The sequence below is a fragment of the Dermochelys coriacea genome, chromosome 25 (genome assembly GCF_009764565.3).
Source record: "Dermochelys coriacea isolate rDerCor1 chromosome 25, rDerCor1.pri.v4, whole genome shotgun sequence".
NCBI lineage: Eukaryota > Metazoa > Chordata > Testudines > Dermochelyidae > Dermochelys > Dermochelys coriacea.
Window position 1 is genome coordinate 14,107,985 of NC_050092.1, and position 12,644 is coordinate 14,120,628.

A 12,644-nucleotide genomic window follows, 5' to 3' on the forward strand; every position below is an offset into this window, starting at 1 on the left:
TGGATCTTATGAGGCAGAGGAGTGCATCCCTGAGGCCTATGCTCCACTGTTAGCTGCCGTCTTTAAATATGGCTGCTGCTTCGCCTGATTTCTACTCTGAAGGTGTTTGGTCAGTGTGGGTGAGTGACTTCACCGCCCTGTGCCTCGGCCAAACCAGCAGTGGAATGAGGTTAATGCTGTCCTACCTGTGAGGCTTGTTCAACTGACCAGGAAGTGGTTTGGTATTCTTGGCTGACCGGGGTCTAGACAAGGGTGAAGGATTGGCATCAGTCCAAGTCTTTGACATCTTTGTTTATTAGCCTTTTGCTAGGCTCCTGATCGCTGCCAGTCTCACAGGAGCTGCAGGCTCTGAGTTGAGTGTTTTCCAGTGGGGTGGCCATTTTGTCTTGTTGAATCATCTCCTGTGATGTTTCTTCGGGAGGTGGTGGTGGGGCTTCCACCTTGCCTCTCTCTTCTGGAGCACTGGCAGCCACTTTCGGAAACAAAAGATCTCTTCCTTTTCTAGGTTTAATCCCTGGACTCGTAGCTGAAAAACACATTCTTCTTCACTGAGCTAACAAGCCTCATCATAAGCCCAGCATTAATGATTCTCTTTGAAATTACTGCCTGCTCTGTCCCATCTTTCCTTTCCTTTTCAGATTGCCCAGTGCCGCAGCTTCTGCTTCCAAAATATGGGAAAGCATTCTTCGTTCTTGTCTGAGCCCCCAGAGCCAGGTTCCCAAGGGATTCTGTTTGAAGGTTTCATCTAAGCCCTGCCAGTGCAGAGCGGTGAATGGGATGCTCTTTGGGGGGGGTGGTGGTGGTGGAAGAGATGGAAGAGGTACCGAGCCCCTGCCCTCAAAATGAGATTTATTGGGGAGGGGGGAAATCTCCTCCCAGAAAAAAAGCTTCTGCCCTGTTTAGTGGAAAGGTCCTTCCTAGTTATCATTCCAGCTGGAGAAGAGAGCTTTCTCTGCCATTAAGATAGAGGTGGAAATGAAGAGTTGAAGCTAAAGCCAGTGAGGCCAATGGGAATCTTTCCATTGACTTCAGTAGACTTTAGATGAGGTCCTAGCATCTAGATTTTCAGAACAGATCACCCTGATGCCCAGCGAGCTAGGCTCTTTGGAACATCCAGCCCCAAGCCTTCATGGGAGAAGGAAATTAATTCTTCCTTGGAACCTACCTTGACCATCACTTTGACAAGAACAGGGTCTATTCCAGGAGACCCTTCATGCACACGTATCTGTATCCAGAAGAGTTTGTGAGGTAAGGATGAGTTCAGTGCCTAATGGGAACAAAAAAGGGGCTATTGTCTGGGACGGTATCTGCACTTGGGCAGATTTTAAAGCTGGAAGGGGGACTGTTGTGATCATCTAGTCTGACCCCCTGTAAAACTCAAGCCACTTTCCACAGTGTGTTAATCCAAAAGTTAATATCTGTTCTGAAGTGTAGGGCAAGTGAACTAGACCATCATGAGCAATTGGATCCTACTGGCTGGAAGTGCCTGGGCCCTGGTGGAAGGTGACCCTAATGTTATGCAAAATATTCACCAAGAAGTTGGAAAGTTGGAAATTTTTCACATTTCATGACACTGGTCTGATCTTCTGGGAAACCTGACAGATTATGCAAGTTTTCACTTAAAGCCAGGATGTTTGGTTGTTGTTTCCCAGTACTGATTCTGCTGTTAACAGTTGCCATTTGGTTCAGCTGAAGATCAGTTTCTGGGATATCAGGCAAAATCTGGCTTGCATCAGAGGCTGCAAACAGCATCGGCTCAGCTTGCCTTGAATTTTCCCTAAGCCAGTAATGTCAGCGGGGAAATTCTGAACACACAGAGCTGACCCCAGGTCTGGCATAAGTCAGCGTCGCTCCCCTGAAGTCATTGGCAGTCGGCAGAACGGCATCGGTTCACAGCAGCTGGGGGTCTGGCTCGAGATGTCCGAGCGTGCTTATAAAAAGATGAAATAACTCCCCCCACACCCCGCTAATTCTGGAGCCAAGAGCTGCTCCCAGGGAAATGAACAACAGAACTCTGCTCAGCCTCAGCAGGAGCAGGATGCGGCCTGTCCAGAGGGTGCGTCCATGTTTCCAGCTCCCGCGGAGCTTTGGCCTGGCTCCAGGACACTGCTGGTCACCCGCTGCTCCTGGAGGGTGGCCCGTAGGAAGGAGCCGTCCCAAGAGCATCAGTTTTTCGGGAAAGGAGCATTGCCCTCTTGAGACTGAGAGGGGGCATCTCGCTACCACACCCAGTGCCCAGGTGCTCACAGGCCCAGACAGTGCCCGTGTGGGTAGCCAACCAGTCCAACAGGTGCCACTCGGGCTGCTCTCACCACGACCTGTCATATGGCAGCCGTGGTCACTCTGGAGTGCTGAGAGCAGCTATGTCCGCCTGCCCCCCTGGTTTACAGGAACTAGTTTAGCGAGATTAATCCTCACGTCGACACTAACCCCTGGCTCCCCAGATGCCACATCTTCTCCTCTGAATCCGTGGATGCCGACTGCACTAGAATTGTGGGAGGGGGACAGTGCCCCCGTCTTGGCTCTCCAGCTGGCCTGAGGACATGGCTGGGTGCGGGAGATGGCGTCAGGAGCTCTAGTGGCAACTAATTAAATGTGCAGCCCCGTTAGCTTTGTTCCCCCCCCGAACCCTTCTCTTCCCGCTTTGCTGCCTGCATCATTTGTGTCCCTTTTAAACACCCCCGGTGCCCTGCTCCTCCCTCACCAACATGGTAAATAGGGGGCTGGCTCCTTTTCCCTATTATCCTGCAGAGACCTGGGGTGGGAGGGGACAGCCAGCTGAGCATGCTTCTCACTGCCCGACAAAAGTAGGGCACCCAGAGCAGATGCTCTTTGGCTGAACGTGATGGGCGAAGCCATCTTGTGCCTCCGTGCCTGGCTCTAAAATGGCCGCCTGTCCCATAATGGTGCTGAGCACAAGACGCCATCTGCAAAGCTGATCCCACGCCCAGCATGGCCTTTTTATGCAAAACGGAATTAATTAGATTTGAATATGGTAATTAAGCCATTAAGCCCTCCAATACTAGTAGTTTTGTTCCTTTCTTTTGGTGCTCTCCTCCCCCACTGTCCCCCACCCGCCTTCGCGCCCAACGTACCCTTCCTGCATCCTAATTAAATGTTTCATGTAGGAAATGCCACCGCTTTCTCTTCCCCTTGACTTCACCAGGCTCTGTTTTGTCTTGGGGATCCCTGTTCAGTTCTCTTTGGAAAATGCCCCTTCATCTCTAGCCTTCCTTACCAAGCCTGCATCTCCCCTTCCCCTGAAAAGTAGCTATACAATATGCAACAACCACGCCAGGGGGAAATTTCCAGCGGATTCATTTTAAAAGCCCCTTTTTTAAAGCAATATATTTGTATCAGAAATCACATCTTCAAAAAGGTAGAGCCAGATATTCAGCTGATGTAATTCTGCATAGATCTATTGACTTCAGTGGAACTATGTCAATTTACACCACCCGAGAATCTGACCCTCAGCCTCCATTTCTAATAATACAAAGACTTTTCTATCTTCAGTATCTTTCTAAATTGCACCTGGTTAATGTATTTGTATGAGCCAGATGTAGGTGGGGACCTATATTTATATCCATATTAATATAAATTATGTGCTGTAGTAGCTTTGATTTAAATAACGATGACTGGGATGTTCAGTATCATACGACTCAAGTGGGAAAAGGGTTTCTAAACTATTTCCCCACGTTTAAAACAAATTCAGGTGATATTTTAAACATCTCTTCTAAGTCCTTGCATCACTGACACCTCCATTTTCTTTCCCTTGCGCACACAAATCTTGTTTACCTGCAGCTGTTTGTCTCAGTGCAGCTGATGTGGCAAGAAAAATCGTCCAGTTGTTAGAGCAGCAGACAGGCAATCAGGACTCTCCGTTTATATCTGCAGCTATGAGTGGGCAGAGGGATTTAGTGTCTGGAGTGGGAGATTACAGATTGGGACTCCTGGGGTGACATCCTGGCCCCACTGAGGCAGGTGGAATTTTCCCACTGACTTCAATGGGCCAGGACTTCGCCCCGGGTTCTATTTCTGGCTTTACCATTGATTTTGCTGTGTTTCCTTGGACAAGTAACATCATGACTCTGTGCCTCCAAATTCCACATTATATCATGGTGAGAAAGACACTTGTCTCCCGGGAGTCTGAGAGTTAATGAGTGAATATTTGGAAGGTGCATTGAGATCTGCAGATGGAAGGAGCGAGCTATAGAAATGCAAAGCTTTATTATGTATTCATTAGAAGACCACACCTAATATTGAAATCCCGCAGTGTAGCTTAGTAGAATATAAACTCTTACTGTTACTATTATTACTGTCTTGTCTGATGCACACAACCACGTTGAATTTCTCTTGGATATTTTATAATTTACAAAGAAACAAATGGTGTTTGAATGCACTTTCATCCCTTCATCCCCCCCAGGGAAAGATTTTAACCAGGAATTATATTTTTTTCCTTTCCCTAAATTTCCTAATAGCTTATATCTGATTGATTCAGCTGCTCTGACCCTGTAGTCTGCCTGGGTGCTGTACGTTTTGGATATGTACCAGAAGTGCACATGGCTGGACACTTTAATACACTTTTACAAATCTGCAGCCTGCAGGGAATCTTTTTTCCCACATGAACATTTTGTTTTCTTCAAAAGTTTTCTTTTTCATTTTTGCTGAAAAAAATTGGGTTTTGGCATTTTCCAGGTTTTCATTGAAAACCCTAAAATTGATAGTTTTGGGGTTCAGTTGCTGAATACCCAAATAACCTTCAGTTTTTGAACAAAGGCTTCATTTTTTTTTTGGACAAAACAGGCTTTTTATTTATTTTTGAGAAAATTCCCGTTTTTCCCAACAAGCTGTTTTCCATTTAAAAAAAAAAAAAAAAGCCCATTTAGACATCAAATGTTTTGAGACTCTCTATGCAGATCACGGAGGTGAGTTTGTTTTTTTAAAGTCAGAAGAGACCATCAGAGCATCAAGTCTCTGGCCTACTGCCTATTAGGCCAGAGAACCTGGCCTAGTTTTCCCTGTATTGAGTCCTGTTGGTGAATCGAACCAGGTCAGACTCAGCAGAGAGGCTCAGCTCCCCTTGCTCTGGGTTGGGGCTGAGACACACTGGTGAACGGCAGGTGATGGAGGAGTTTGCCCTGCCACTGCCTGGTCTGAGGATAAAGTTGTGTTATCCTCAATGAGTCTTAGGCCTCAATACAGGCTTGAGCCTTGTGCTGGCTCCTCTATACAGGGCTGGAGGATTTTGCCCTGAGAGAAACTGTGCCAGCTCCCAGGGCTGTCAGAGCAGCAACTTTTAACATCTCAGTGTGGAGGGAAGTGGGGGAAGACAAAATGACATTTATAATTAACTAGGGAGGTAAAGGGCTTCACAGTGATGAAATGACAGATTTCTGCCCGTGGGACGTGCCTTATTGTTAAGGAATGAGGGTCGCCTGGGGATGCCACTGAGCAAATCATTTAGTTCAACTATCTTGGCTGCACTGATTTTTTCTGTTGAGGTGTGACTGGGGACAAGTGCAAAGCCAAGGCACCACTGACGATGCCCTCGCATGGGCACCTGTGCATGAGGGTGAATCCGCCCCATGTGGATTCGTCCCCAGTGGTTTGCAATCTCCTCTCATTTCTCTGTTCACCCCAAAATCGTTTGAACCCCACGGATGGCTCAGGCTGCAATTGTGGGAAGCACTGGGAGAGCCGGTGAACTCCTCCCCCTTTGAGCCCCCCCATCTTAAAGCGACCAGCAAAGGGGAGCATTGTCTGATGCTAACAAAGGTGTTATGGCACTGGGTGTCGCAGGCAGCCTGGCTTCAGGTCTTATTTTGGGAAGTGCCGGGGTGAGGCTCCGTCTTGCTCACCCACCTCTCCTGTCCCCTCGGCTGCAGCTGCACGGAGGAGGAAGGGAGGCTGTCATTTATTTCTCATCAATTAACATGGAAGCATCCATCCAGCAGTGTCAGGGCTGAGCTGTTGTGCCGATGAACTTGTTTGTCAGAGCCCAGCTGATGCAGGGCTGGTGACTGAAGGCCCAAGCAAAGCTCTGGTTGCCAGATGGATTTGGAAGGGTGGAGATGCCCAGGGCAAAATGTTTGAGAGCACAGCCCTGCCCTGCAGTATCATGGGGGACCCCTTGCTTCCCATCTCGCCTGGGCTCTGCTCCCCAGCTCAGCCCTGCCCTGTAACATACAGGGGCTGTCCCACTTCTGTGTCTCCTGATACCCTGGCAAAGCCCTTCCTGCAGTGACAGGAGCTGTCCAGCTCCCCCATGGGCCCCTGCTCTGACCTGCCCTACAAAGACACAGGTGCTTTCCCCACATTTCCCCCCCCACCACCACCCATTGAGGGTTGGGAAAGGTCTGCTGTGCCCTAAATCCCCTGGGGTGTTCCCAGCTTCCCAGCACACTCTGTGGGTCAATGGTGCTCTGCGGAGAGCTGGCTAGTGACATGGTGACAGATCCTTTTCCTTGTTCCCACCTGGCAGATTGTGTTAAAGAAACTAAGAGTCCACAAAATGGTTTTCCTAACATTACCGCTCCACGTATGCAATTGTTGTCGCTGCCACAGGGGATGTTACGTGATTGTGAATGAGAGGGACACGGCTTGAAAAATCCACTCAAGCACTCACCCGCGGTGAAGGAGAATCTTTCCTGGGTGAGTGCAAGGAACTTCTGCAGAAAATCTCCAAAATGTAGGCTCTTAGCCATTATTATTGGGGAGAAAACCTTCTAAGCATGAACCATGTGCAAGAAGTGCAGTGTGGTCTTCCTAAATCTGCAGAAAATTTGCTGCAGCACCTCCACGGCTGCTCAGAACTTTGCCAAGCTGCACTGGAGTGAAACCTGGCTGGGTTTTCAGTTTGCACTGCTGCTGTTTAGGGACCTGTGGGCTGCAGCAAAACTGACAAGAATGAAGCCCCTTCTACTGATTGGGCAAGCACTGATGCTTTTCCTGGGGAAGGATAGGTCAGAATGGAGCCTAAAGGGGAGGAGATGACCCTTCTCAAAACCAGCAGGCTATAAGGTGGAAGAATGGAATAGAAAGTAGCCTCATGACTAAGCCACTGTCCTGGGACACCTGGGTTCTATTCTTAGCTCGGTCACAGTCTCTCACTCTGGTCACTTCCCTTCTCTGTGCCTCAGTTTCCTCTCCCACCATTTGTTCATCTTGTCTATTTAGATTATGAGACCCTTGGGGCAGGGATTGTCTCTTACTATGTCTGTACATGCCTTGGCACAATGGAGCCCTGACCTTGGGTGCAGCCTCTAGGTGCTACCAGAATACAAATAGTTAATAGAGAAAAATGCTCCTACTATTTTTCAGAAGGGCTGGGGGTGTGGGGAGTGTCTCAGATTTGTCAGGAACCTACAGTATTGTGCCATAGAGGAAGTAGCCACACAATGTGGGGTAAGAAGGAGAGAGAAGGAAACAGGCACTGGGGATATGTTAGGGAAAGATCTGCCATGGTTTGTTATAGGGAGGAGAAAGGTGGAACAACACCAGGGAAAGAGAGATGGAGTGCAATACACTTTATGAAATCTTTCAGAGTAGCAGCCGTGTTAGTCTGTATTTGCAAAAAGAAAAGGAGTACTTGTGGCACCTTAGAGACATCAGCCACACTATCAGAGGCTCGTTCACCTGCACATCTACCAATGTGATATATGCCATCATGTGCCAGCAATGCCCCTCTGTCATGTACATTGGTCAAACTGGACAGTCTCTACATAAAAGAATAAATGGATACAAATCAGATGTCAAGAATTATAACATTCAAAAACCAGTTGGAGAACACTTCAATCTCTCCGGTCACTCGATTACAGACCTAAAAGTGGCAATACTTTAACAAAAAAACTTCAGAAACAGACTCCAAAGAGAGACTGCTGAATTGGAATTAATTTGCAAACTGGGTATAATTAACTTAGGCTTGAATAGAGAATGGGAGTGGATGGGTCATTACACAAAGTAAAACAATTTCCCCATGTTTACCCCCCCACACACACTGTTCCTCAGACATTCTTGTCAACTGCTGGAAATGGCCCACCTTGATTATCACTACAAAAGGTTTCCCCCTTCCCCCCTCCGCTCTCCAGCAGGTAATAGCTCACCTTAAGTGATCACTCTGGTTACAGTGTGTATGGTAACACCCACTGTTTCATGTTCTCTATGTATATAAATCTCCCCACTGTATTTTCCACTGAATGCATATGATGAAGTGAGCTGTAGCTCACGAAAGCTTATGCTCAAATAAATTGGTTAGTCTCTAAGGTGCCACAAGTACTTCTTTTTTTTTTTATGAAATCTATTCACTAACAAGCACAGAACAATCCAGCACAGATTGGCCTTATGCCTTTAAACTGCAATGGGCATGGCACTTTGTCTCTTCTCACTCTGGCTTAGTGTTTGGGGGTCGGGTCTGTTTTCCAGGAACTGGCAGGGAAGCTGGGGTCCATGTCATTGCAAACAGGAGGGGATGTCTCTGCAGATGCAGTAGCTCAGTGGTTTGAGCATTGGCCTGCTAAACCCAGGGTTGTGAGTTCAATCCTTGAGGGGGCCATTTAGGGATCTGGGGCAAAAATTGGGGATTGTGCAAGGGGTTGGACTAGATGATCTCCTGAGGTCCCTTCCAACCCTGATATTCTATGATTCTGATTCTATGAGCTCTCCAGTTAGATCACCCCTGCTATGGAAAAACCTTGAGGCCTCTGCACAAAGACAAACTGGCGGGACTTGCCTGAGGGAGATGGGATGAGTTGTTGTAGTTTAGGTATCAGGGTGGGGGACTGGCTGAGGTCTGCTGGCTGAATGGGATGTATTCAGAGTGGGTCCTGTGTTCCTACTTGGGACCTTGAAATTGCTGGTCTTATGAGTCCCCCTGGCTGCAGAGAAACCGATTAAGGGGCCTGGCAAGTGACTAAAAACAGTAGCTGATCTGACTGCTTGAGCCATCTAATTATTAATCTCCACCATATTGATCTGCTGCTGTGATACTTCACCCCAGGGCCTTGTCTGTGTCCATGCTTACATTACTGGCACTAGCCAAGGCAAGGTGGGCTGTGTCCAATACTACTGTGCGTTGGTAGCAATCTGTTTAAGCAATAACAGGTTGAGTTTACAGCCCAGATGGAGTGTCCCCAGTTCCATCCCAGGCCATTATACTCCTCTCTCCCTTTCAGCCTTATTTCCCCTATCTGTGCCATGGGCCCAATCTGCAAAGTTAAGATCCCTAAGTTCAGGGGTGTTTGGATGCAGAAGTCTAGTTGAAATTAGACTCTAGTAAAATGGGGCTAGTTCACCTTTGGAACCAAAGAAAATAATGGAATGAGCCATGTGTGTGTGCACGCGCACGTGCAAGCAAACCCCGCTATCTGGATGGAATCAGATCTGGACAAGTGTGTGTCATAGGCCTTACAGTGCTAACATCTGATGCAGATTCTCCTTTTCCTCAAGTAACAGAGGTCCATGCTTTTGGACCTCTTAGGTTAGCCTGGTGTCACTCTGTAGCTCTGAGTGTTCTTGGTGTGCAGCAGACTCTGTTGTCTTGTATTCAAGTAATCTGCTAGTCTTAATAATAATTCACGGCTAGTAATTTAACAACACGCTATTAGATACATAGTTAACCATAGCACGTGTTTTCAGACACATCACACCTAGTCCAGGTTCCCCACAATCTGTTGCAAATGGTGTTAAAATAGTGAAAAGATTACTAACAAAAGCTGAAGAAACGACTACTGATTTATACTTGACATTGTTAAAGTATAGAATGTCACCTTTACAACAAGCCTTTATTACCTGTACAGTTGTTATGTAATGGAAAATTTAAACAGATTCCCTAGGTTTTTTCCAGAAGGATATAAGGAAAGGAATAAGTATAAATATCAGTCAAGTTTGTATTAAAAGAATTATTGTGAGAGGATCGCAGAAATGACCTTATTTGAAACTGAATTATGGCGTACGTTCTATAATGGTAGAAATGGGGCTCAGAAGGTCACAGTGACAACTGCCAGCATCTAGGTGATGACAGCTTGTTTCTACATTTGCACTAAACCCCAGGGAGAAAAGCCCACTGAGACAGACAGGCTCTGATGGAAATCTCTTGGTGTGGGGGGGACGACTGTTCTTATTCCCATGAGGCTGCTCCACCAGGAACACTCATGGTGCAGTAAAACAGTCTGCCAAAGGGGTTGGTTTGCTTCACCACATTCCAAAGCCTGGGGCGGGGAGCCAATGACAGAATTAAACCTGGTTGTTTTTCATGCTGTTTAGCAATCAGGACCGTTAAATGCTTCCCCACTGTATTAAAGATCCTGAAAAATCAAGTGAGGAATAGATGGGATGCAACCATCTGATCCTTCCCCAGAATGCCCCTTCCGCCTGTGGATGACTGCAGCCCCTGCTCCGCGATGCATACTGCTGCAGAGGGACACACATAGCAGCCTCTATAAAAGGCATCCAGCAATTTAATACAAACTGGCATCTGCACCTGAGGGAGGGGGTTATCTTCTGACTGATCTCGAGGGACGAAAGCCCCCGACGTTCCCTCCGAGCGATGGATGTGACCTACATAGCTGGGCTCCAAATAAGACTGCCTGAGCTGCCACTGACACCCACTTAAAGAGACAACACCCTGCTGTCTGCGAGGCCCGGTTTGCCAGCGTGTGCAGGAAGAGGCCAGGGAGCAGTTGGAATCCCGGCTCACCTGAGCCCGGGGGGACCCTGTGCAGACCTGCAGGGCTGTCAGTCATCAGGCAGGGGCCAGGTGGATACCGATGGGAACCTCCTGGAAACTGGGATTTTAGAAAGGGCCTTGGAATTCCATCCCCCACCCCGCAAAGCCAAAACCCATCAGGGCACCAGGAAGGAAAAGCTTTTCTCCGTGGTGATGAGCCAGCGAGAGCCAGCTGCTCCTTAGTTTGCCAGCTTCATTAGGAGATTAAAGAATTGGGTGTTAGTCTCACATGGCACCTCAGGCCTGGGATCCAAGAGTTAAGCAGGGAAGGGGGGCCACCAAAGAACAGGGTGGCTCCTACGGGGTAGGGCTGAGCCAGGGAGCCCAGTAAGTAAAGCTGTGGAGATGGGGGAGAACAGGGCTCCTGTGATGCAGCAGATCAGGGTGGAGATGGGGACAAGCAGCAGGGGAGATGAAGGAGCCCCATAAAGCTGCAGGGCAGAGGGGAGCCTAGGAACCAGGACTTGGGAGCAGGATGCTGCGTGGCATCAGCACAGAGCCATGTCGGGGAGCAGATCCCAGCTGGAATGAACTCAGCCCTGCAGAGCACGGCTAATCCGTCCCTGGCCTGAGCTGCTCTCCCCCTCCCGCTCTGATCTCCCTGTCTCTCTCAGTCACCACATTGTATTTCCCTGCTCAAGTGAAATAAGCAAGAAATGTTTTTCTTTTTCCTTTAATTCCAGGGAAGGGCTGGAGCTCAGCTCCTGCTGCTGGGAAAAAGGGGGGAAAAGCCCAGTGAATACCGCTCCCTTTGAGCCCTGCCTGGCTCTGCAGCCCCTCCCCAACCTCTGCCCACCTTTCCCCTTGCCTTCAGAGCAGCATTAGCAGCATGTGTTTGCACTGAGTAGTCGAGGGATCCAACCAATAACCCGCGATGAGCCCCGAGAATCCTCACGAGCTGCCTCTGGGTTACAGCATGCACAGGCCTGCTAAGTTTTGTTCTGCTCCATGTGTGACATTTTATGCAAATTATTCAATTAGCTACTGTGCACATTTTGCAGGTAATTTGCATGTGGTCATTAATTTAACTTTGTGGTCAATGCACCCCTCCCATGAGCAGTGGTGGGGATGTGGAACTGCTTAAATCTTGGCAGCTCTGGCTGGCAGGGTGCACTTGACAGGAGAGATGATGAGCTCTGCCAGGTGCTGAACTTCCGCGAGGGGAGTGGGTGGAATTATTCTGTGTGTGCAGAGGGGGCCCACTTGGGGACTGGAATTTGCATCCTGGAGAGGCCTATGCATCACTCCTATGGGTCTGCACTGGCCCCTGCATGGGGTCACTTTCACTGGGCAGCAGAGTTTACTGCAGGTATGTGCAGGGGAGGGGGGCTTTGTTTTGGGGTTCCTGGAAGGACGGGGCACATTAGGAATTGCAGGATAAGCCACCGTTTACAGGAGTAAATCCAAATGAACAGAATAAAGTCCAGGCTCACTGGCGTTTAGAGAAGCTCTTGCCTTTGGGGTGATGGTGGATTTGGGGCAAATCGGGGTTGTTTTTTTCCCCAAACTTTAATGTTTTGAGAAAGTTGCATCTTTAAAAAAAAAAAACTTTAAATATTATTGTGGGTTCTAATTAAAACAAACAAACAGCCCTGGTGTTCCTGGTGTCACCAGCCCCGGGATTTTGATGTTCAATCCCAGCAGAGCCCAGACTCTCAAAACAGCTCCACTCCCACGTCCTCTAGGTGCTCTAGAGTCCTTTTGAAAATCGGACACCTCTGCGCTTTGCCTGTGTGCTCGCCCCTTCGCGCTGTGGCGGAGTCTGACAAGAGCTCTCTCTGCACTCCACAACCAGAGCTCGCGCTGGTTTAGGGTCAGAGCCAAAGACTACTGAAGCCATACTGAGACTCCAACCGGGGTCAGGCCCTAAAATAATGAGTAACTTGAAGGACCCGCTTCTCTGTCACACTGCCCCTTGGGA

General features: G+C 48.4%; 1 long non-coding RNA gene across 5 annotated transcripts in view; it reads left to right on the plus strand.

The window, feature by feature from the left end:
* Positions 1-12,644, plus strand: part of LOC119848501 — a 110,913-nt gene that overhangs the window by 64,750 nt on the left and 33,519 nt on the right. The gene's annotated exons all lie outside the window — the stretch shown is intronic.